General features: G+C 45.5%; 1 protein-coding gene across 1 annotated transcript in view; it reads right to left on the bottom strand.

Moving 5' to 3' along the window:
* Positions 1–26,772, bottom strand: part of LCP2 (lymphocyte cytosolic protein 2) — a 348,123-nt gene that overhangs the window by 297,389 nt on the left and 23,962 nt on the right. The window lies entirely within an intron of this gene.

Here is a 26,772-nt window from a genome sequence, read left to right on the forward strand (position 1 = left end):
ATGGGCTCTCGTGCCCGCGCAAAACATATCTCGCATGGCCACATATACTATGTGAACCAGGGCTTACAAGCTATACAACAAAGAATTGCGTGGTCATGCAACGCTGCACCCAAATGAAATTTACGTCCTTTTTTTCCCACAAATAGAGCTTTCTTTCCGTGGTATTTGATCGTGTGTGAGTTTAAATTTTTTGTCCTACAAAAAAAAAAGACTGACAATTTTGAGAAAAAAAACAATATTTTTTACTTTTTGCTATTAAACATGTCCAGTAAAAAAATTATAAAAATCAAGTTCCCTCATAAATTTAGGCCAAAATGTATGTCTTGCTAAAAAAAATGGTAAATTAATTGGTTTACATGAAAGTTATAGCGTTTACAAATTTTTTTAGCCTTTTTTTTTTTTACTAGTAATGGCGGCAATCAGCGACTTATAACGGGACTGCGGCGGGCAATCTGACACTGGGGGGAACTGACTTGGTGTCACTGACATCCCCAGTGACACCAATACAGTGATCAGTGCTAATAAAAAGCACTGCTCACTATAGTAATGGCACTGGGCATGAAGGGGTTAACATCTGGGGAGATCAAAGGGTTAACTGTGTGCTGTTTTTAACAATGTTCTGTGTTTGTGCTTCACTGCAATCACACTGCTTTGCATGGCTGTGCTGTGCACAAGCATGCAAAGCAGTGTGCCAGAGCTGAGAGGGAGGAGAACTGTTTTGTTTACTAACAGTTCTCCCCCCTGTCGGAGATGTTTGGCAATCACTGGGCACCAGCGAATAATCACCGGCTGGGACCCGATGATTGACAGCTGCTGCCACGATCGGCAACGCGCGCCCCCTACCTGGAAATGCAAAATCACGTATATATACGTGATTTTGCGCACAGCTGCAGCCCTGTAGCAGTATTTCTGCTATGGGGCAGAGCTGAAGTAGTTAAAGAAGAAGTACAGTAAAGCTTGTTTGACTATACTTCTCCTGTGGATCACAGGAGTGCAGTTCGTTCTGCACTCCTGTGACCCATTTTCAGTTGACAGCGGGCTGCTGATGTCACTCAGCTGGTCCAGGCTGGAGAAATATCCAAACTTTGAAGCCGGGATCCGCCCAGATGTCTGAAACAACAGCTGGCTTAGCCTTTCAGCGATCCACTGAGACAGCCACTCCCTCCCTTTCCACAGTCCCAGGCTCCAGTAAGCATGGGGTGGGGGCAGAACAGTGATTGACAATCAGAGCAGCAGGGAGAACTGAGCAATCAGTCTTTGATCATTCAGTTCCTAAACTTAGAGCCATTGGGGGATAAATTCTGCATCTCAATAAGTCTGCATCCACCTAGGTAAGTATGATTTCTAAAAAAAACAACTAAATTTCTCTTTTAGGAGTGTCATGGAAATTTTGTATTGTTGGTCGAACTTTAAATGTGTCATATATTCGTGTTATTCATATGTCTCTCGTGTGGCTTAATTAAAGCTCTGAAGGCTGCAATTGGGCCATGCGCATGTACAATGTATGTATTACAGTACTCAGCTCGGTAATGGATGAGATGGCAGATCTGCGCTTATAGACCGGCGTGTATACCACCACGGCATTCGATGCGAATGCCGCTGGCAGTAGACCGCGGGCCTGTATCCACATATCAGCAGCATAGTACCACATGGACTCCGTGCCGCAAGGCGCCAAACGGTACGAACTCCGCGTGTAGGCTTATGCATATCTTACAACCCATTACCGACCTGAACTGTATCTTGGATGGATGTGTTTTAATAAAGATCGTATCGGGCCCATCCAGGTACAGACTGATGTTCCTAGGGGATGCTTGTACAGAGAATGGACATACTGCTAGGAGCTGGGAAATATGCTCTCCATAGAGGGCTCATGGGGGGGAAGGGGAGGAAGTCTGCTGACCTCAGAAGGCTCATGGGGGAGGACCAGTGATAGATAATAGGAAAGACTATGCTCCAATCGGAATGTACATCCTGTGTATAGGCACTCCCCATGCATTGTTCGGTGGGAGGGAATTGACTTTATTCATGTGGGGGGCATGTGTGTGCTTGTAATAAAACCGAGGGCTGAGTCTGAAGCCGGCTTTATGTGAATTGCAACACTAGCCTTAGAGCGTCGTGTGATGATTCTAGGGTAACAGAGCTCCATCCCCCACATTTCAACAGAAGCTAACCCATTTGGATGGGCAGGAATCGTGTAGTTTAGCTGCAGTCGTGGTAAGCGAGATTCGCACAGCTTTATGGGGGATTTCTGCGCATCCAACTGCGAGTACTCACGGTAAGGAGAAATTCGTTAAAGCGAATTTCCAAGACAGTTTGGCGAGCCTGGTGGATACTAACGCGTATTCTGGGATAGCTAACCGAGCACGAGGGGGGAATGAGCCATCATGAACTAGCAAAAAGTATGCCGGCACATTTCAGGTCTCTCTGCCATTAAGAGGATCGCTTTTTGCGCGTTCGTGTGGCTGATTTCGCTCTCTGTTAGCTAACAAGAATTACCGCTTAGCAAGGACCTAGTTTTGTCCTAAAATCTTGATTTGTGGGTGAAAGACAAGGGTTTGTCTCTGCGGAGAGCAGCAGAGGGGTGGGTTTGGTTGGCTGGATTTGGTCAAGTTTAAAAATCTTCCAACCAAAAATTAAACGGGTATATGTTTTAGTGGTAAAAGTTGTTGCATAGTGTTAGGTAAGTATTTGTGGGTTGTAGGTACTGTGGTGATTGCTTTACCCCCCTCCACGTGAGGTAATTATTACAGTGCTGAAAGGTTTAGGTTAATTGATAACTGTTGTAAGATCTTTGTGTGTATGTAGTCTGTGCAGTGTTTTGTGGTACTACTGCTCCCAGCAGTTACATGTGCATGTTAGTGTGATATGTTGGTGCTTTATGTCTGTTCTGTGATTGTACCAAATTGTGTTGTATGTGTGCTGTATATTGTTGTGTAATTGTCCAGTGTATGTTCTGTCCAAAAGTCTGTTTTATGTAAGAGGTTAGAGGCAATTTATGAGGCTAGTGTTCCCATGTGCTTCCCCTGTTGGTGGCCATTTTGTTGACTACCATGTGCTTTACCTGTTGGTGGCCATTTTGTTGACTACCACATGTGTTACCTGTTGGTGGCCATTTTGTTGACTACCATGTGCTTTACCTGTTGGTGGCCATTTTGTTGACTACCACATGTGTTCCCTGTTGGTGGCCATTTTGTTGACTACCACATGTGCAGTAATCTCTATGCAATGTGCATGAAGTTTCCTATATGCATTTGACCCATTTTGTGTTTTTAATCCAAATTTTTACAGTTTAAGTTGTTTGCTTTTAGCTTTAAATTTGCGTATTGCCGGCCAATTTAAAGTGTGTTAAGCGAGTTTTCCCCTCACGTGTTCCACATTTAGTGAGCGCGGCGAAGTCTGGGTTTTTGCACATAGATTTCTTGTATAGTGATTACGTTTTTCTTGTGTTTTTCCTGTTAAAAGTAGTTCCTTATTGTAAAACGGGTTTGTTTTAAGCTGCTGCGTTGCGTGTTTCACGTCCAGCAGACTTTTTGTGTAAACGGTTTTAGGTGGTTGCAGCGAAGATTGCGTGTGTAATGTGGATCGTTTAGTGGTGCTGGTATGAGTGATTTTTGCGTCAGCAACGGGTTATTCTTGGAGCAGTTTTTCGGTTCACCTCCGTGTAATTGTTTTACTGCGAAATGTCCCGTGTTTTTCATAAGGATACACTTTGTCCTTTTTAACGGTTTTTCAGGTTGAAAAGGGGTTTTCCTGTGTGTATTAGGAAAGTTTTTTCTTTACACAAATTTCCTAAAGGTCAGTTAGCAGGTTTCCGGACAACCAGTGACCCCTAAGTAACACCCAAGAACCCTCTTTTTGTTTTGACTTGTGTTAGCTACTGTGTGCAGGGAGAGAAAAGCCACTTTCACTTTCATCATTGTGCGGTGTGGCCTGCCAAACACAGTGGGTGATGAGAACCACATAAATTACGCTGTGCGAGTGGGCGGTCCAGGGAAGTGTAACGCTTAGCCTGGTTACCACAAACACTGCGGGTGGTCAGGATCACATAAATTGCGCTGTGGGAGTGAGAGGTGTGCTCTCAGTCTGACCGCCACTTGATGCGCTTCGGGTGATCGATAAGAATCACATAAATTACGCTGTGCTGGGAAAGTGGTGGAATCAGGCCTCTCGGTAGGATCCCACCGAGTGCTCCAGGGGGTAAACAGGTACCCGGACGCGGGATATATACCAGTGACTAGTCACGATGGGCAGTAGTCAGTCCATGAAGAGAGAGGGGGAACCAGCCCTCTTCAGGGTAAGAACAGCTGCACAACTGATGAAGGTGAGTTTGGGGGGGAAGTCTACAGAACCCCTCAAAAGGTGGAATAAATGGTCGAAGGGTACCAGATGGGAAATTCCCCGGGAAGGTACATTTGATGCATGGAGGTGGGAAAAATTCATCTCTGAATTTGAACCACGGATGCAGGCGTCAGAACTAGAGATCACACAGCTATGGCTTCACAGGTCAATCCGATTAGGGAAGCAGGGCATACATAAACTGGTGTCTGTCCGGAAGAACCAGGTGATGTATACCTGGCCTCCAGAGGGAATAAAACAGAAGGATCCAGTGTCAGAGGTGGAGGAAGCTCTTTCAGCGCTGACTCTACTAAGGCAGGCAGGATCAGGGTCTGCTGGGGTTCCCGAACAACCAACAGTGGCTGAGATAAGTATAACTGCACCTGTCTCTTCTGCTAGTGACGTCACTCTTGACGTACCTTCCGTGTCTTCTGTATCTATGCCTCAGCCTCTACCTCTACCTCTCCCTTTTCCCTGCTTCACCCCAGCTCCTTCTGTTTCCAACTATGAAGCCTTCTCAACAACCGATTTGCAGACTATCTGTGAATCAAGGGGAATAGACACCCGGTTAAGAAACAGGGCGGATTGCATCAAAGCGCTATGAACCACTGATCAGACCCCTGCCCCCCAGCTATACCCTGATCTGAGGGACCTCAAACCTGAAGGTGCAGTAGGCGAGGTGGTTAATCTAAGCCCACCGATGAAGCTGGGCCAGCCCTTGCACTCTTCCCGGACCGAGGCCTATCCAGTCAGGGTGCAGCAATTTGAAGGTCCTCCTAATGCACAGGGGGGAACGGACTTTAGGGGAACGGGTAGTTTGGCATGTCCCCTTCACCCCGGCAGAGATCCGCACTATTCTGGCTGAGCTCCCGGACTATCGAGTCAATCCGAGAGGATTTGCTCGAATGTTTGGACAAAACCAGTTCAGCTATGGTATGAGTGGGTCAGATTGTGCACAGATCCTGCGGGCGAAGATGGGCATGGAAGTAGCCAGTACAGTGATTGCAGGGTGCTCTATAACCACTCATGAGGAGATGACTTCAGGGGGCAAAGAGTTCTGTACACAGCTAAAGGCAAAGCTTCCAGAAATGTATGGTGCTACCTCTACTACGGACATGATGAAGCTCACCCAGGGTCCTAATGAGGAAAGTGCCTGCTTCTGGCACCGTCTCAAACAGACGGCACTGGATGCGGATCTGGAAGTTGGACCTGATGCTCCAACTGAAGGGGTAAAGGTGACCGCGACGCACATTCTGTTGCGGGCCAAATTTTTGGAAGGCATCGATACTAAAATTCGGGAAAGGCTGGTTCTGGCCCGACCCGAATATAATGAGATGTCTATCCCTGCTATCCTTTCCACTCTTGCGGCAATAGAGAGGGAAATGGATAGAAGAAAACAGGACAAGGCCAAAGTTCTTATGTCCCAGACCCCACACGAAAAACCAAGGGATCTGGGTCACAGGAAGGATAGGCCCCCACCCAGGTGCTTCCAGTGCCACCAAACAGGGCACATGAGGAGGAGCTGTCCCCAATTACCTAAAGGTCGGTGGCAGTTCATTCCTGATGAGTCCTCCGCCCCTGTGACCACCATGGTAAGTAACTCCTATGAATTCTCATAGGAAGTTGACAAATCGGTGTCGGCCCAGATCCATCTTTTTCTAGAGGAATTAAAATATCCCCTCCCTTGCCTCACCGACACCAGTGCAGCAAGAACGGTCTTGCAAAAACAGGACATCCAAGGCAAGGTACCCCTCTCAGGGTAAAGCCCTCCTAACCCCTACTAACCTCACTATCAAACGATGCACTATTCTTAACCCAGCTTCTCTTCTTCCTGTGTTGGAAGATGAGAAGGGGGGGGGGAGGACAGCAATGACAGTGCTGAATTTTGCAACACGACTAACAATACTAACACCTCTTCTGCTAACATGTCTTATTTGTCCACTACTAACCTCTCTTACAAAGGACACGACTGCATTTCTTTGGTGGAACTGGAGTCAGCGGCGACACACCCCATATCACCCCGAGAGTAGCGGTAAGGTTGAACGTCTTAACGGAATCCTTAAAAACAGGATCTCCAACATCATGGCCGATACCCAAAAACCTTGGCTGAGTGTCTCCCCATTGCCCCCTATTCCATCCGGAATGCCCCTCGGCAACCACATGGGCTGTCACCCTACGAGGTGTTGTTTGGGGGACCTCCCAAAACAGGGTTGTACTTTCCTCAACAGTTGTCGTCTTTGCATTCACAGCTTACAGGTTACGTGCAATCTCTGCAACGGGAGCTGCAGAGGATACACCATCGGGTTCGCAAATCGCTCCCCGATCCAAATGCAATAACAGGTGTTCTTTCTATTGAGCCAGGTGATTGGGTCGTCCTAAAGAAACATCAAAGAACCGGACTTGAGCCACGGTTCACCGGACCATACCAAGTCCAGCTGACGACACCTACCTCACTCAAGCTCGAGGGACGAGACAACTGGGTGCACGCAAGCCACTGCAAGAAGCTTTTCAGCTACACCAGAGAATGAGGGGTGTCATTTTCCTTTTTCTTTTTGTTTGTATGTCTTACATGTGTGTGAACGGAGGAAAAGACGGCAGATACCCCAACCTTTTATGTGTAAAATGCATCTGCGTTTAGCCAGAACCACCAACAAAACCAACTGTTGGGTATGCTCTAAGCCCCCACCCAGTCATCACATGTCCGCAATGGCCGCTGTTCATGCCCTATATGACATCCGCGTCGGCATGAAAAAGCAAGGGACCCCTGGTCAGCCCCCATGTAGACATTTGTCGGTAGAACTTAATGACACATTTTTAGCAGGTAACATCAGTTTTAGCACCAATATTAGCTCTAGCTCCTGTAGGGCCCTCGTCAGTCCATTATGGGTAACTGGACAGCTAGGCAGCCCTCAGGTGTGCTTTAACATCAGCTTTGGCACAGGTAACAAGTTTGTTGGGACTACCACCTGTGAGGGAGGTATAACTGTCAATATGACTAACCAGACTTCCCTTCTGAGTAACCACACTGACCGATCAGACCACGTGTGTTGGAAGGACGGATATGATGTGCAGACTGAGGGAGCAATCCCCCAGTCTGTACAACTGTTGCTCAGTGCCAGAGGCCGAACGAGGAACTCCTCCTGCTCTGCTCTGACAGGTCCATACTATTTTCTGTGTGATTCGGCAGCCTATAGAACATTTCCCCAGAACGCGAAAGGTTCGTGTGCCCTCATAAAGCTAGTCCCAGCATCCTATGTAGTGATGGATCATGAAGAGTTGATGGTCCACAAGAAGGTAAGGATGGCAGGGAGAGTTCGCAGGGAGCTGTTCTCTGAGCGCGACCAGGCATGGGCTTGGTTCCCCTCATGGACAGGTTGGGGAATAGAACTTATGAAGCGCCTGAACAATTTTTCTGTCATCGTGGATAGTATGTTTAACGAGACCGTAGAGGCTGTCAGAGAAATTGCCCAAGAACAACGGCAGATGGGAATTTTAGTGCTTCAGGAGAAGATGGCCCTTGATTATCTTTTAGCCGCCAAAGGGGGGTTCTGTGAGTTCATCGGAGAGGATTGTTGTACTTGGATAGAAGACACCGATGACAAGGTCCAGGCCCATATGGACAAAGTTAGTGAACTACAGGGAAAAGCTAGAGCTATAGCTAGTGAGGGTTGGAATCCGTTCAAGGGTTTGGGAGGATTGGGAGATTTCTTGTTCTCCATCGGATCTTGGTTGAAGGAAGTGGAAGTGTATGTCCTGATGCTTCTCTTTTTCCTCTGCCTCTTATATGCCACGGTGAGATGTTCCTGTTGCCTCATCGACCGTGTAAGCCAAGCTCGGGCAGACGACCACATCTCCATGCCCGCTCCCGGGATTCCACTCCAACCACTGATCGGAGGAAGACCTCACCAACCAACCACCTTCTCTACAGATTACGTCCTGGCTTCCCTCTAATTTATCTCCCTGAAGACCACATTCTCCAAGACCTCCAAGCAAGCTTCAAGCCTCATCATGGTTTGTGTCTGCGATTTGGAAAACTGTCTGGGTCGAGACCAGCCTTGTGTGGCCCCGTCTGCAGGGGCAATTTGAGAATCTGCTGCTGGATCTCCCCAGACCACCGTGGGATCACAAGCCTTATTCATACCACAAGTCTGTTTGTGGTTTTTGCAAGAGCCTTCCTGTAGTGAAGGTTCCAACGCTCTTGAGGATCATCGCTTCAATCAAGCCTGTTTGCGTCGAGTCTGCGTCGGGTCTTGTTGTTTCAGGTACCCCGTGGAGCTTTATTCTCAGGGACAACTACAGGAACTCTTTGAGGTTTTGAGACTACACCCATCAAGCTGAAGAAGATCAAGAAGGGACACGAGGAGAATATGATAAAACAGGAGGGAATGTCATGGAAATTTTGTATTGTTGGTCGAACTTTAAATGTGTCATATATTCGTGTTATTCATAGGTCTCTCGTGTGGCTTAATTAAAGCTCTGAAGGCTGCAATTGGGCCATGCGCATGTACAATGTATGTATTACAGTACTCAGCTCGGTAATGGATGAGATGGCAGATCTGCGCTTATAGACCGGCGTGTATACCACCACGGCATTCGATGCGAATGCCGCTGGCAGTAGACCGCGGGCCTGTATCCACATATCAGCAGCATAGTACCACATGGACTCCGTGCCGCAAGGCGCCAAACGGTACGAACTCCGCGTGTAGGCTTATGCATATCTTACAACCCATTACCGACCTGAACTGTATCTTGGATGGATGTGTTTTAATAAAGATCGTATCGAGCCCATCCAGGTACAGACTGATGTTCCTAGGGGATGCTTGTACAGAGAATGGACATACTGCTAGGAGCTGGGAAATATGCTCTCCATAGAGGGCTCATGGGGGGGAAGGGGAGGAAGTCTGCTGACCTCAGAAGGCTCATGGGGGAGGACCAGTGATAGATAATAGGAAAGACTATGCTTCAATCGGAATGTACATCCTGTGTATAGGCACTCCCCATGCATTGTTCGGTGGGAGGGGATTGACTTTATTCATGTGGGGGGCATGTGTGTGCTTGTAATAAAACCGAGGGCTGAGTCTGAAGCCGGCTTTATGTGAATTGCAACACTAGCCTTAGAGTGTCGTGTGATGATTCTAGGGTAACGGAGCTCCATCCCCCACATTTCAACAGAAGCTAACCCATTTGGATGGGCAGGAATCGTGTAGTTTAGCTGCAGTCGTGGTAAGCGAGATTCGCACAGCTTTATGGGGGATTTCTGCGCATCCAACTGCGAGTACTCACGGTAAGGAGAAATTTGTTAAAGCGAATTTCCAAGACAGGAGAAAAGGCTGTCCTGTGCACCCACTGACATGAGTCTGACTATGAGGATGGGCCAAGTGTATGTATACATTAAGGTGTTGATTTACTAAAACTAGAGAATGCAAAATCTGTTCGTCCCAAGTGGATGCTACCCAGGGTACCACTTCCAGCGAGCATGGCACCAACCAGACCTGCTACACCCAATTCTGATGAATCTGAACCCTTGCAAATAGGGTTGCTACGAACCTCTCTTACCTCGGAGGAACGTCAAAGCCGCTGACAGGGCAACCTATGCCTCTATTGCGGAGAATGTACAGAACTGCCCTGCAAATCTAGGCAAGTCTCTGACCATTCTGCCTGGTAAACTACCAACTCTCAACCCTGCTCACCTTACCATTTCCATCTCATTCCAGCTTTTGGGAAGAAACCTGCCCGTACCCGCTATCATTGATTCTGGGGCCTGCAGTTGCTTTATCAACGCAACCTTCGCTCAGCAACACCAGATACACCTAAAAGCCAAGACTCAGAGATTGACTGTATATCTGCCCGATGGATCTAACATTAAGTCTGGGGCAGTCACACAGGAAACGATCCCACTTCCTGTGGTAATATCTCCTTCTGGCCACAAGGAACTACTATACCTGGATGTTATTGCATCACTACTGTTTCCAGTCATCTTGGGGATCCCATGGCTGCAGTCCCACAACCCCAGTGTAAACTGGGTATCTGGTGAAGTGGACTTTCAATCGGCCTACTGCCATGAGCACTGCTTACCCCAAGGTCCTGCTCAATCCGGGACCCTGTTATACATGGAAAATGATACCGAAGTAAGCCAAATGGTTCCGGCAGCATACCATAATTTTCTGTACGTCTTCAGAAACGTGGTGCAGACAGCCTCACAGGCCCTACGACTGCCCGATCGAACTTCTACCTGGAGCTGAGATTCCCTTTCGGTCGGATCTTTCCACTGTCAGAGCGGGAGCTGCAGGCATTAAAAGATTACATTGAAGATAATCTCAAAAAGGGGTTCATCCGCCCCTCCATCTCACCAGCAGGTGCAGGGATCTTCTTTGTGGAAAAAAAAGATCACTCCTTCCGTCCATGTGTGGACTACCGCAAATTAAATAACATCACGGTGAAGAACAGATATCCACTGCCGCTAGTCCCAGAACTATTCCAGAGGCTCAGGTCTGTGACAATATTTACAAAACTAGATTTAAGAGGGGCATACGATCTCGTAAGGATCAGAGAAGGAGATGAGTGGAAGACAGCCTTCCTTACCAGGTTTGGGCACTACGTGTACTTAGTTATTCCCTTCAGACTGTGAAATGCCCCTGCAACTTTCCAGCACTTAGTGAATGACACTTTCAGGGACTTCTTAGACATCTTCGTGATTGTATATCTTGACAACATCCTGATCTTTTCTGCATCCATCGAGCTTCACCGGGGTCATGTGCAGAAGGTCCTGGGTCGCCTCCGACTACACGGACTTTACGCAAAACCAGAAAAGTGTGAGTTTGAACGCCAGAGCATTCAATTCTTAGGATTGATTATATCCACTGAGAGCTTCAAGATGGTTTCCCAGAAAGTCTCCGCCATCCTGGAATGGCCTGCACCATCTGATAAAAAGGGAGTACAGCGCTTGATAGGCTTCACCAACGTTTACAGGAGGTTCATGAAGGGGTTCTCTGCCATCATCACTCCTATTAATCAATTGACCAAGCAAGGAATCCAAATCTGTTGGCCCAAAACGCTTTTGACGCATTAAAGGGAAGTTTTACCTCAGCACCCATATTAAGCCATCCAGATCCAGCACTACCCTTTGTGGTAGAAGTAGATGCCTCGGAAAGTGCTGTTGGGGATGTCCTATCGCAGTGGCAAAGTCTGAAACTCCTGCTTCATCCTGTTGCTTTCTTTTCCCGGAAGCTATCCCCGGCGGACAAAAACTACGATGTAGGGCCATCAAATCAGCCTTGGAGGAATGGAGATACCTTTTTACAGGGAGCAGCACATCCCATTCTGATCTACACCGATCACAAAAATCTGGAGTACCTGAAGACTGTGAAACGTCTAAAACCCCGATAAGCCAGGTGGGCACTCTTCTTTTCCAGATTCAGCTTCCCCATTACCTATAGACCAGGCTCTAAGAATATCAAACCCGATGCCCTGTCTAGGATGTTTGATGACCCGAAGGATCCTCCTACCCCTGATACAGTGCTCTCAACAGACGACTTCTGCCTTTTTCAACCAGATCTTTTTTTGCAGATCCAGCAGGCATCTTTTGGGGCTCCATCCCCTCCAGGAATAACTCTGTCCCCTAGAGAAGGGTTACTATGGTCAGGGAACAGAATCTTTGCACCGGAAACTACCCGACTGGCAATTTTAGGGCTTTTTCATGACCATCTGCTGGCAGGACATTTCGGGGTCCACAAGACTTTAGACCTAGTGCAGCACCTGTTCTAGTGGCCTGAGAGGGAGAAGGACTGCAAGGCTTACGTAAATTCCTGTCCCACCTGTATACGGAACAAGGGTAACAGAAGCGAGACCTGGGGATTATTAATGCCTCTACCAGTTCCTGACCATCCATGGAGAATGATATCGATGAACTTCGTTGTAGAACTGCCACCATCAGAAGGATGTTCGGCTATTTTTGTTATAGTGGATCGGTTTTCTAAAATGGCCCACTTTATTGCCATGAAGGGAGTACCGGCTGCAGCAGAAATGGCCCAAATCTTTATAAGAGAGGTGGTGAGGCTTCATGGTGTCCCAGGGAACATTGTCTAGGATCGAGGGGTGCAATTTACCTCGAAGTTCTGAAAAGCGCTTTGCGAGAAGTTGAAAGTTGGACTCTCTCTCTCTTCTGCTTATCACCCTCAGACCAATGACCAAACAGAAAGAACCAACCAGAACTTGGAGCAGTACATTCGTTGTTTTACGTCTTTTACCCAAGATGACTGGGTATCACTTTTACCCTTGGCTGAATTTGCATATAATAATTCAAAACACCCAGCCACAAAACACTCTCTCTTCTTCTCTAACTATGGATTTCACCCTGCATTCATATCCAATCTAGTGCCTGAATCAGCAATCCCAGCAGTCCAAGATACCTTTGAATTCCTTCAACAAAACAACAAGATGCTACAGGAGACAATCTTAAAGGCTCAGTTAGAAAATAAGAAATTCTTTGACAGAAAAAGAAAAGGGGACATGGTCCTGGAACCTGGCGAAGAGGTATGGTTGTCAACAGCCAATCTAAGGTTAACCTGTCCCTCAAAGAGGTTAGACCCCAAATTCGTGGGACCTTTTCCAGTAAAAAGGAGAATTAATGATGTAGCATGCGAGCTCACACTACCAGAATCACTAAAAGTCCATCCCGTATTCCACATATCGTTGCTCAAGACTGCAGTCTCTAACCCCTTTCCAGGTCGGGAATTGGGGCCACCTGAACCAGTGATTATCGAGGGCAAAGAGGAATATGAGGTAGAAACTAATGTGGACTGTAGGAAAAGGAGGAACCAACTCCAATATTTAATTAAATGGAAAGGTAATGGACCTGAAGACAATTCATGGGAACCGGAGTCTAACATCCACGCTAAAGATTTAATGGTGGCATTCAAGCGCAGGCATCCAGAGAAGATGGCCCAGTTGGGCATCCGGAGGCTGCCCTTAGGGAGGGGGCACTGTCAGGGATCCCTCTGTGCAGCCGTGTGACGGCTCCCCTTGGGCTACGGCGGTGTGGGCGCGTATGTGCAGAAGCGTGCGAGTCTGTGCATGCGCAGTAGCGTACACGTCACCACAAGGCAGGCTATTTAAACCCGCAATACAGTGTAATCAATGCCTTCTGGTCTATAACGTTCTGCACTCCATAACCTGATTCTGTTGCCTGTATCCTGATCTGACCTGACTAAGAAAGAACTCCGCCTGCTCCGACCCTATCTTATCCCTGACTATCCGCTTGCCTGCTCCCTTGTACTTGATTTGATCGTTTGATCCTGACCCGGCTTGTCTGACTCTACTGCACCTGCTTACCTGTATCTGCACCTAGCCTGCATCCTGGTCACCGCCATACTTACCTACTGCTGCACCCACGGTCCTGCACCCGACCTGCATCCTGGTCACAGCCATACCTGCCTGCTGCCTCATCCTTGCTTCTGTGTCCATTCCCAGTCTGCATCCTGATTGCCGCCATACCTGCCTGCTGCTGCACCTACATTCCTGCATCCTTATCTGGCCTGCATCCAGATCTCCTGGGTCTTCATCTACCTGCCACCAGCTCCATACCTACTTGGTACTCGTGCCACTCCTGGCTCTGCATCCTCTGTTCCCACTATCAGGGGCGCCGAGCGGGAGTAGTAAGAGGACGCCTCCTCTCCACGTCAAGCTCCCCAACCAGGTACGTGACATCCACCTTCCGTTTGAGGATGCCCCACAGATGCTCAATAGGGTTTAGGTCTGGAGACATGCTTGGCCAGTCCATCACTTTTACCCTCAGCTTCTTTAGCAAGGCAGTGGTTGTCTTGGAGGTGTGTTTGGGAGAGGGGATCATGCTCGGCTTCAGTATGTCACAGTACATGTTGGCATTCATGGTTCCCTCAATGAACTGTAGCTCCCCAGTGCTGGCAGCACTCATGCAGCCCCAGATCATGACACTCCCACCACCATGCTGGACTGTAGGCAAGACACACTTGTTTTTGTACTCCTCACCTGGTTGCCGCCACACACGCTTGACACCATCTGAACCAAATCAGTTTATCTTGGTCTCATCAGACCACAGGACATGGTTCCAGTAATCCATATCCTTAGTCTGCTTGTCTTCAGCAAACTGTTTGTGGGCTTTCTTGTGCATAATATTTAGAAGAGGTATCACGTACCTGGTGATGGAGGCCAATGGGTAGAGGGCTTCCCTTGCGGCTAAGTTCCAGACTCTCCTGGATATGGGACAGCAGGAGTCGGGCCCAAAGTAGCACAGGTCACCTGTAGGAGTGCTGGTCAGAGGTACACCCAAGAGCACAGCTGATGCACTGGAATGGAGTCTGCAAACAGGTGGCGCCTGTGAGAGGTATCCAAGCCTTCAGGGAAACAGAGGACCACAGAATAGTTGGTTCAAAGCCAAGGTCAAGTGCCAGGTGGAGATTGGAGCAGACATAATCAGTAGAGTAGCCGGGGTCATACACAGAGGAGCAGGAGAGAATATCCATTAGCCAATCCAGGGTCAGGTCAGGAGTCAGGTAGCGAAGACAGGTCCAAGAGCAAGCCGGGTCAGTAACAGGAAATCACTATAGCAAGGAACACAGACAATGGTACTGGGGAGCCAGAGATCAACCAGCAACTTGAGGGAGTGATGAGCCTCCTTATACAGGCTGTCTGTCGCCAAACTGAGCCAATGCGTGTGCAACTATGCGTCAGTGCGCATGCTTGCTCCGGCTCGCGTCCGTGCCCCAATGCGCATGGATCTTCGCCAACGTGCACTTCTGCGGCCATGCATGGTACTGGCAGGAGTGCCAGGTCTCCTAGAACTTCTGCTGTGGACAGAACCCTGACAAGAGGCTTCCTTCTGGGATGACAGCCATGCAGACCAATTTGATGCAGTGTGCGGCATATGGTCTGAGCACTGACAGGCTGACCCCCCCACCCCTTCAACCTCTGCAACAATGCTGGCAGCACTCATACGTCTATTTCCCAAAGACAACCTCTGTATATGACGCTGAGCACGTGCACTCAACTTCTTTGGTCGACCATGGCGAGGCCTGTTCTAAGTGGAACCTGTCCTGTTAAACCACTGTATGGTGTTGGCTACCGTGTTGCAGCTAGGTTTCAGGTCTTGGCAATCTCCTTTAGCCTAGACCATCTTTATGTAGGGCAACAATTCTTTTTTTCAGATCTTCAGAAAGTTCTTTGCCATGAGGTGCTATGTTGAACTTCCAGTGACCAGTATGAGAGAGTGAGAGTGATAACATCAAATTTAACTTACGTGCTCCACATTCAGACCTGAGACCTTGTAACAATAATGAGTCACATGACGCAGGGGAGGGAAAATGGCTAATTGGGTCCAATTTGGACATTTTCACTTAGGGGTGTACTCACTTTTGTTTTGCCAGTGGTTTAAACATTAATGGCTGTGTGTTGAGTTATTTTGAGGGGAAAGCAAATTTACACTGTTATACAAGCTGTACACTCACTACTTTATATTGTAGCAAAGTGTCATTTGTTCAGTGTTGTTACATGAAAATATAGAATAAAATATTTACACAAATGTGAGGGGTGTACTCACTTCTGTGAGATACTGTAGATATCCTTTAAGCTGCAGCTAAAAGTGAAAGATGCGTCTGCAGCTCAAAATTACAAGCGATTCTTCCTGGATTGTAGCCCTATTGTGCACAGTGAGTGCCCTCGCCCTGGGGGGCACATGTGCATTGCACACATTAGGGACACACCAGTGCTTAGGTTACAGTACCTTTCAATGGTCAATGGAAAATAGATACAGCTTTTGAAGTGATTTTCAGTTCCACTGTGTGATTTCTGCCCAAACCTATACCTGCTGAACATGTAGCCACAATATTACATTTTCTGCAAGTAAAACTGCTATTGTGGATAAATCAATTCAGTAAAAATAGAACATATCACCATTTATAAGATATTTGGTATCAATTAAACTCCTTATGTTATATAAGGTGTGATAGAGCATGGCAAACGTGGCACAGTCTACAAACTAACCAGGGACTTTTGAGGCAGAGCTCCTTTTCTGGGCTTGCACCACCCATTCTTAGTTATGGAAGGGATAAATACTATACGTGAGACCCATTTGCCCTGTGTTGGTTGGAAGGAAGCAGCTTAGAAACTGAAACGTAGAACTGAAGTTGTCAGAAAACCTGCAGGTTTTTTCTACAGGAATGACTGGGCTATACAATTAGCATAAGCAGCTCAGGAAATGTAAACACACAGAGCATTTAGCTGCGGTTCCAGGACAGATGTCCAAGCCGGGACGCAGTTATAGAATACAGAGACACTCTTGAACATTAGTAATAAAAATTATTAGAGAGCGTACCAAATATATGCTTATATAATAAGAAATTCCATGTTAATCCAGTGGGATGATTCTTAAAGTGTATTCAAACCATTTAAAAAATATTTATACAGAATATTTTTAGCTGCTTGGGAAAGAAGTTGTTTGCTACCAGTGATTTTGCTGACAGTGGAAGCAGAAGTTCATTTTTTTTAAGCTCTGTTGCCTCAGAGAGCGAATTCAAGCAACTGCAAGTGCCAACACACTACCAGCATCTTTCCTTCCTTTGAACCGCCCAATTTTCTTTCTGACAGTGGTGCTTTCAGAGAGAGGCTTGGACATTTAGACACATGTGTGCAATGTGTTGTGGAGCATGTAAAGTCAAACGAAGGCTGAAAAGTGTTGTGCACAAGCATGTGCTCAATCAGCTTTTCAACGTAATCCTATACAAGACAGGAAACATTTATTCTCAGGTAAATGGCAGTTGCCCCTTGCTTACTAACACCCATAGTACTGCTTGCTGTGCCGTTTTATTTATGAGCCTTTAGTTTTACTTTAAATCAAACTGTACATGAAAATGCAATGTCCGCTTAACTTTTAGACCCCCAACCCAACATGTAAAATTTCACAAATACAAAAAAATAGAAAAATAAATAATATATATGTTTTCCTTACACCTCTGCTTCCACCACAAACACCTAGGTGAGAATAATACATATACATGTTGACACTCTTGTGTAATGTTAGAGCATCTTCTCATAGGTTTCGGGATCCTCAGCTTTCCCAAGATCTCATCGTAAACCTAGTGATGTTCCTCTTAGAGGTACAGTGAGCAAAAGATGGGGTGTAAAGTTTTTTTCTCTTTTATATTTGAATTTTTTTTCTATTTAACTATGTATACATTTGGCATCTAAAAGGTAAGCAGACCTAGCATTTTCTATGGTTTATACTCAGTGGTCTTGTATCACTGCAGTCTCCGTTGGAAACGTTTCCCCTTAGCTACTGAGCACAAATTAATTTTGTAGCTGCCTTTTCCCTTATATGCTTATCTTTCAAATGGTCATTAACCTCCCTAGTGGTATGATTATGTCAGTATTTCTGTGCTGAAAGCGGTTCATTGTTTTCAATGGAAATATGTTGTTTTTTTATTGTAGGCCTGTAATTCTTAGGAATAACTCACTGAAATCTGTTTAAACAAGAGTCTAGTAGACATCCTTGGTGCAATAAAGTTTAATACATTAAATCATAAATTATAATATAATAAAAAATAATAATATAATAATAAATTAAATAATGTAATCAAATCAAACACACGGAACTCTGTCCAAACAATATTATATAGACACTGCATATTCTAGAAAACATCACAGGTGTGGTATATTTTGATACATGGGACTGCGCAAAGTCCGACATCGCAATCAGGACAGTGGAACCTCATTTTCTTGCAGATTTTGTTTCCATTCTCATCTCACAGAGAGCAACATACCACGCACATCCGTGTAGGTGCTGCCTTTTTTGCGTTGGTGGGATGTGGTCCATAAAGTGACGTCCAGTCAGGAATTCTGGGTTGACAACTCCGACAGCACTTTGTCCGGATCTACCCACAGACACTGATGGTGTTTGATGTTTGAGGAAAATGGATTCCGCAACTTACCAGATAAAGTCCTCATGAAGCAAAGGCTTGTCACTGTTTTTGCGGAACAGAATGTAGGCATTCCACAAGCACTGTTCCAGAAGATGCCGGGAAATGTTTTTGCAATATTTCCTCTGCTGCTTTCTCATTGCTGGATAGAAAGTCATAGCTTGGTCAGCTCTGTCGACACCTCCCATGGTGCTATTGTAGTCAATAACAACCTGAATGGAATGTTTTTCCCACTTTTTGATTGTACCATCACTGTGGAGGCATTGTGAATGGTACTCATTAGGCACACATCCTTCTTGTCCTGCCATCTCAGTGCCATCATTTTGCTTTTCTGCCAAGCAACTATTTCTCCAGGCTTCAGTTTGGTTTTTCCAAATATTTATGGTAGGTTGTGCCGGTTAGCCCGAACGGTTCCATAGGCATCCGTTTTGTGCTGCAGAAGAACCTCGTAAAGTTCTGGAGAGGTGTAGAAATTGTCCGTTGTTACACAGTAGCCTTGGTTTAGCAGAGGTTTAGCAGGACGGATGATGTTGCCATTCCATATTTGCTGTACTTGGGATAAAATTTTGTTCCTTTGCCGATGTACAGTTGCAAGAAAAAGTATGTGAACCTCTTGGGATTACGTGGAGTTTTGCATGAATTGGGCATAAAATGTGCTTTGAACATCATCTAAGTCACAACAATAGAAGAACACAGTCTGCTGAACATAATACTACACAAACATTAGATGTTGCTATGGTTTTATTGCACATAACATGTAAACATTCACAGTGCAGGGAGGAAAAAGTATGTGAGGCCCTAGCTTAATGACTTCTCCCAGAGCTAATTGGAGCCAGGAGTGAGCCAACCTTGACTCCAATCAGTGTGATGATATTGGATGTGTTGCTGACAGCTGTCCTGCCCTTAAAAAACACACACCTGTTTTGAGTTTACTGGTTTTAAGAAGCATTGTCTGATGTTATCCATGCCTCGCAGAAAAGAGCTCTCAAAAGACCTACGATCAAGAATTGTTGACTTGCGTGAAGCTGGAAAGGGTTACAAAAGTATCTCCAAAAGCCTTGATGTTCATGTGCCCACAGTAAGACAGACTGTCTACAAATGGAGAAAGTTTAGCACTGTTGCTACTTTCCCTAGGTCGTCCTGTAAAAATGACTGCAAGAGCACAGCGCAGAATGCTGCATGAGGTAAAGAAGAATCCCAGAGTGTCAGCTAAAGACCTACAGAAATCTCTGGCACATGCTAACATTTTTGTTGACACATCTACAATAAGGAAAACATGAAACAAGAATGGAGTACATGGGAGGACACCACGGAGGAAGCCATTGCTGTCCAAAAAGAATATTGCAGCACGTTTGAAGTTTGCAAAAGAGCACCTGGATGTTCCACAGCACTACTGGCAAAATATACTGTGGACAGATGAAACCAAGATTGAGTTGTTTGGGAAGAACACACAACACTATGTGTGGAGAAAATAAGACACAGTACACCAACATCAAAATCTCATCCCCACTGTAAAACATGGCGGAGGGAGCATCATGGTTTGGGGCTGCTTTGCTGCCTCAAGGCCTAGATGGATTGTTGTCATTGATGGGAAAATGAATTGCAGAGTTTATCAAGACATTTTGCAGGAAAATGTATGACCATCTGTCCGCCAACTGAAGCTCCGCAGAGGATGGGTGATGCAACAGGACAATGACCCAAAGCATACAAGTAATTCAACAAAACAATGGCTGCAACAGCACAAAATACGCCTTCTGGAGTGGCCCAGTCAGAGTCCTGACCTCAATCCGATGGAAATGCTGTGGCATGACCTTAAGAGAGCGATTCACACCAGACATCCCAAGAATATTGCTACCCTGAAACAGTTTTGTGAAGAGGAGTGGTCCAAAATTACTCCAGATCGTTGTGCAGATCTGATCTGCAACTACAGGAAACATTTGGTTGAGGTTATTGCTGCCAAAGGAGGGTCAACCAGTTATTAAGTCCAAAGGTTCACATACTTTTTCCTCCCTGCACTGTGAATGTTTACATGTTATGTGCAATTAAACCATGGCAACAGCTAATGTTTGTGTAGTATTATGTTCAGCAGACTGTGTTCTTCTATTGTTGTGACTTAGATGATGTTCAGAGCACATTTTATGCCCAATTCATGCAAAACTCCACGTAATCCCAAGGGGTTCACATACTTTTTCTTGCAACTGTATATAATTGTGTTCCATATGTAGCCGTTACAGGATTCGCACAGCAGGTAGGATTTGACACTAAATCGTGCTCTCTTGGATGCGATATATTGTATCCAGCTGAGCCTTCCTTTGTAGGCCATTAGACTTTTGTTTATACTAATGTATCTCTCTGGCACATAGCTCTGCTGGAAATTTCTGACAATTATTTGGGAGACTTCCCAAATCTTTTTTAGCTTGGGAGCCGGATGAGTTGTTTCATCAAAATCCTCATTGTTTGCGAAGTGCAAAAATGTAATAAGTGAAAAGCTGTACTCCGACATGACTGTGCCAAAGAATGGCGTGGCAAGCATTTTGTTGGTGGTCCAGTACAACTTCTGCAGTGGTTTCCCCACCACTCCTTGTAGAATAATTAGGCTGAGAAACAGCCAAATGTCCTCTTTGGCTACAGGTTCCCACTTTATGCTTCGTGAAAACCTGCTGTGTGGAGCAGCTAGTTGTTGCGCTGCGTACCTATTTGTCTCCGTCACGATTATTTCAATAACCTCATCGGTCAGAAACAATTCTAAGTACGCCAAGGGGTTGTCACCTTCAACGTGGACTTTCATACCAGGTGCACCGGTAAATGGAAATCTTAGTGACACTGGCGTACCGCAATCAATAGTGCACCACGTTTGCAGATCATTCACGTCAATCTCAGATTTGCCGCTGTATTCACTGTTGGTATCTGAAGACAAATCTCCACATGAGTCGCTATCGCTCAATACAAGTAGCTCCTCACTGTCGCTGTTTGCTAGCTCATCATAAACCGCTTTGGCGCTAGCAAGACGCTTTTTGGAAGCCATGAGTGCAAAACTGTTTTTAGTTACAGAAACTGAAAAATTGCACTAAGGATATATCTAAAGTAATGTTACAATGTATGCACTAGAGTAACACTTTATTTTGACACAGGTCTATTTTTAAAACTTCCGCCTCCCGCAAGCCCCGCCCCCTGACGGCACAGCGCGGCAGTCTCACGCTGATCACACTGATCAGAGTGAGATAGCCAGGAAGGAGAGTGGGGACGGTAGGAGGGGATGGCTGCATGTGGCTCAGGACCCGGGACACGGATCACAGGACCAGGTATGTATTTTGCAGTGACCCCGAGTCTGGCTCGGGGTTACCACTTTTGACAGCTACATTTAACCCTGAGCCAGACTCGGGAAAACCGCTAGGGAGGTTAAGGAACGTAAACTATTTAATGGAATGATCATATACAGTGAATTATATAGGCCAAAGAAATACATAGCCACATTGTCAGCAAAAATCATTATAATTATCCAATGTCTCACATTACTAGACCATTTCTGTCATTTGTGCATCAGATTTTAGAAATCAGATTTGTGGTTACTGAGCAGGTTACTCTTAAAGGATAAGTTCACCTTTGGGAACAGGTTACATATTCCACCCGTTTTTAACATGTTACAAAAGGTGAACTTATCTTTTAATTTCAGATAGCCCCAAAAGCTCCAGGTAGAGACTGTTCTTAACCTCCTTGGCGGTTTTCCCGAGTGTAGCTCGGGGTAGAATTTCTATACCAAGAATGGTAACCCCGAGCTACACTCGGGCTTACCATGCAGCGTTCTCTGGGGGTCCCTGCAGCACTTACCTTGTCCTTCGCTCCCACGATGGGTCCTCTGCAGCGTCCCCGTCCATCTCCTCCGGCGGATGCCGGCATCTGGCTTCCGTGTTCCGGTCCCCGTGACGTCGGAACGTTCGGACGGCGGAACCGGCGGGAAATTTGAAATTTTTAAAAAATGACATTTTTGCTGTCATTGCTTTTTCACTGCATTTCACATACATTTTGTCCCCACTGCTTTGTCCTGTGCCCTGCCTGCATTTTGACTGTTCTTTCTGCCTGGAAACTTAGAAAGGTCCATGGCGGCCAAAAAGCATCCCTTTACGTCGAAAGCGGTTTTAGAACAGCGATAGTAAATCAGAACCACTTGCAGAATTGAGTGATAATGATTTGTGGGGAAATTCGTCATCAGACACTGAAAACGATTTTGCGACTTTGCTCAGCGATGTGCGAATTTGCCTCTGTATTTCAAATTTCAGTGTTTTTGGTTTGATTATATTATTGAATTAAATTTATTATTATTATATTATTATTTTTTATGATTATTTATTAAATTATAATTTATGATTTCGTGTTTCAAGTTTTATCATATCCGGAATGTTTAATAGACTCTTTTTCGGATAGATTTCAGTGAGTTATTCCTAAAAATTACAGCCTACAATTAAAAACTACATATTTCCATGCAAAAAAATGGCACCGCTTTCAGCACAAAATTCCTGACATGATCATACCGCCAGGGAGGTTAAAGGAGACTTTTCACATAAAACTAAATGACCATTATTATGCTCCACCACCCCCACTTACAAAATCACTTGGTAAAAAAATGAAAAACAGATACTTATCTGGCTTTTAAGTTTCATTATAATATTTCGTCACCTAGTGATTTTGAAAAAGGTGTGGACTACCATATAGTTGCTACTTTTTTTTGTGAAGAGTCCACTTTAATACTTTGAGGTCCAGAGCAACTTACACATTTCAGCTGTGGGCATATTCATTCAGCAATATATTTGTTGTTGCTTGTGTTACATACAGTAAGGCCTCTTTCACACGGGCGTTCCGTATGTTCATTTTTCATCTGTCCATTTACAGATGAAAAATGGACCCCCATGTATTTCTATGGACTTGCGGATGTAAACGGATGAACATCTTTTTACATCCGTTAATGTCCGCATCCATTAACATCTGTTTTTTTGAATGGAAGAAAACCCCATTTTTCTTCCACAAAAAAACCCAGAACGGATGAAAAACGGATATCAACGGATTGTATGCAGTCCGGCAGGTCAGGAAAGGGGAGGGGACGCTTGAGTGCACCCCCAAACCATACCAGGCCACATGCCCTCAACATGGAGGGGATGAGTTTTTAGTCATCAACTGTCAGCGGGGTTCCCCACTGACATCTGAATGTAGAAAAAAAAAATTGCCCAATTAAAAAATAATTTTAAAAAATGGTGTGGGGTCCCCCCCTCCATCCATACCAAGCCCTTCAGATCTGGTTTGGATTTTGAGGGGAACTCCCACGCCAAAATAAAAAAAAATGGTGTAGGGTCCCCCGCAAGATCCATACCAGACCCTTATCTGAGCATGCAGCCTGGCAGGTCAGGAAGGGGGGCGAGCGCGAGTGCCCCCCCTCCTGAACCATACCAGGCAACATGCCCTCAACATGGGGGGGTGCTTTGGGGTGGGGTGTCCCTTCCCCAAAGCACCTTGTCCCCATGCTGAAGGGGACAAGGGCCTCTTCCCCACACCCTGGCAGGTGGTTGTGGGAGTCTGCGGGCAGGTGCCTTATCGGAATCTGGAAGCCCCCTTTAGCATTCACAAAAAAGTGTAGTGTGAAAAAAGACAGGAGACATTTTTTGACAAGCCTTTTATTAAAAGAAGGAAAATTAAAAGAATGTCCCACGCAGTAGATCCAACATCAATCACGATGCCTACTGCCGCCACCGCCACCTGAAAAAAAACAAAAAAAAACAAAGGCTCTGCACCCGCCGCTGGCTCCCGCCTTGTGACTGTTCCAAAGGCTTGACAGTTCTTAAATATGTAAGGGGCGGGGCCATCATGTATGTGCCCCGCCCCCATGTTACATCATTGACCCAGCATGCCCCGGTTGATGATGTCACAGGGGGCGGGTCACACGGGTGATGTTACCAGGTGGTCCCGCCCCTAACATATTTAAGAACTGTCAAGCCATCGGAGCAGTCACATGGTGGGAGCCAGCGTCGGGTGCAGAGCCTTTTTTTTTTTCTGTTTTGTGGGTGGCGGCGGGCATCGTGATTGACGTTGGATCTACTTCAGGGGACATTCTTTTATTTTTCTTCTTTTAATAAAGGACTTGTCAAAGAATGTCTCCTGTATTTTTTCACACTACACTTTTTTTTGTGAATGGATAGCTGTACCATGTACCCCATACTCATTCACATAGGGAGGGGCTGGGATCTGGGGGCCCCCTTGCTAAAGGGGGCTTCCAGATTCCGATAAGCCCCCTGCCCGCAGACCCCCACAACCCCCGGCCAGGGTTGTGGGGAAGAGGCCCTTGTCCCCTTCAACATGGGGAAAAGGTGCTTTGGAGGGAGGAGCCCCCACCCCAAAGCACCCCCCCATGTTGAGGGCCTGTGGCCTGGTGTGGTTCAGGAGGGGGAGCGATTGCGCTCACTCGCCCCCCCCTTTCCTGACCTGCCAGGCTGCATGATCGGATAAGGGTCTGGTATAGATCTTGGGGGGGACCTCACACCATTATATTTTAAAATTTGGCATGGGAGTTCCCCTCATAATCCAAACCAGATTCGAAGGGCTTGGTATGGCTGGAGGGGAGGACCCCACGACATTTTTAAAATTATTTTTTAATTGCCGGCAATTTTTTTTTATTCTACATTCAGCTGTCAGTGGGGAACCCCGCTGACAGCTGATGATTAAAAACGGATGAAAAAATGGATGTAAACGGATGAAAAAACGGATGTAAACTCATCCGTCTTTTTTTTTTTAAAAAACGTGACTTAACTGAAGAAAAAAAAACAGAATGCCCGTGTGAAAGGAAGCCAAGTCTTTTTTTCTGGGGGATAAACCTAGCTTTTTCTTGTTATAATGTCCTACACAGGGGCGGACTGACCATTTGGAAACTCGGGTACTGCCCGAGGGCCCAGGGTCAGTAGGGGACCCCATGAGATGCCCCTGGTACCTTTTTCATAGGCCTTTTTGAGTTTGGGCAAGGACACAGGGGCCCCATGATCCCCTATTGCCCGGGGGCCCCATGAGTTGTCAGTCCGCCCCTGGTCCTACATGAGTAATTCAATATTCCATATATTTGAAAAGATGTAAATAAGTAATGGATTTTTTCCTGGGAAATTTTTTAAATAATCATTATTACACCAGCGCAATGATCATCCAAAAGTCTGTGTGCAATAAAAGATCTCCATATGCTCTCACCAGATTACATGCAGTGGAGTGGACAGAAGAGGCAGAAAAGAGGTTTATTATTTGTATGCAATGCTTTGTTACTGGATGAATCTGGTGAGAGCATAAGGAGATCTTTTATGGACTTTTAGATGATTATTGCGCTGGTTCAATATAGACTAATTGGTCTGCCCAGAGGGGCAGTAATATTCTCAACTGCAGGATTTTTTTGTTGGACTTTTGGCACTAGTGACAAAAAGAATATATTTTTAAATTAACACATCTTACAATTTTTGCAGTTTAAAGCGCTAACCAAATTGCCAGTATGATTCTGACATAAAATACGGTGCACAGTAATTTAAGTTAATTAGGTGTAAGCAAGTTTTTAATAAAGGGTTACAGTTTATTAAAAAAGCTAAATTTGCTTTCAACTTTATGGTCTCTTCAACAACTCCCATGCTAAAATAAATAAATAAATATTACACAGAAAAAGGGCCCCATTCATAACTGCAGGACACACTAATGCACATTTTTTCACACTTTTTTTGCGCATTTGTCATGTAACATCATAGGGCAGCCCATTCACTTGGTAGCACCTGCTTTTTGAAAGTGAGCCTTGTGCATATGCTAGCCAAATTTGGTGGTGAAATAATGGCACCACAATGCACATTCCTGGAACACACAGGTATGAATAAGGCATATGTTAATTAGCAGCAACTCCCTTGGTTCACATTTATGCAGATTTCAGTACGTTTTCCAATTTGTAGAAATGCACTACGGTCCATTTAACATGATTTCCTATGGATCTACTTCACATCTGTGCATTTTGAGCCAGATTTTTTAAATGGTCAAGGACTTTTTTTTCCTGCAGAAGATTGCGTTTTGCATGTAGTAGACTTCAATGGAAGTCTATTGGTAAGTTTCCTGCATGACAACAGACACCTCTCCCTAGCAACATTAAACATATCCCAAAAATGCATTAAAAACATGTCAAAAACACATGTGAAAAAAAATGCAAATTGCACCAGGAAAATGCATCAACCTGTATAAGTGTGAACCTAGCCTAAAAAAAACCCCAACATACTCAGCAATTACCTTACATTTTAAGAAATCCTGACAAGACACTGCTGGGTTACCAATGTTTAGCACTGAAATAGCTGCTAAGAGCAGCTGACACATAGACCACGACTGCGCTCCTGTTTATTGTATTGGTATCACAGGGACAATATGAGGAGAAATCCTCACAATTGTGTCAGAGACAGAAATATAAATTTTAAACAGAAATGTTAACTATTCCTAATTATAT

This window comes from Staurois parvus, unplaced genomic scaffold, assembly GCF_062004578.1.
Source record: "Staurois parvus isolate SC_StPar_1 unplaced genomic scaffold, SC_StPar_1.0 ptg000343l, whole genome shotgun sequence".
NCBI lineage: Eukaryota > Metazoa > Chordata > Amphibia > Anura > Ranidae > Staurois > Staurois parvus.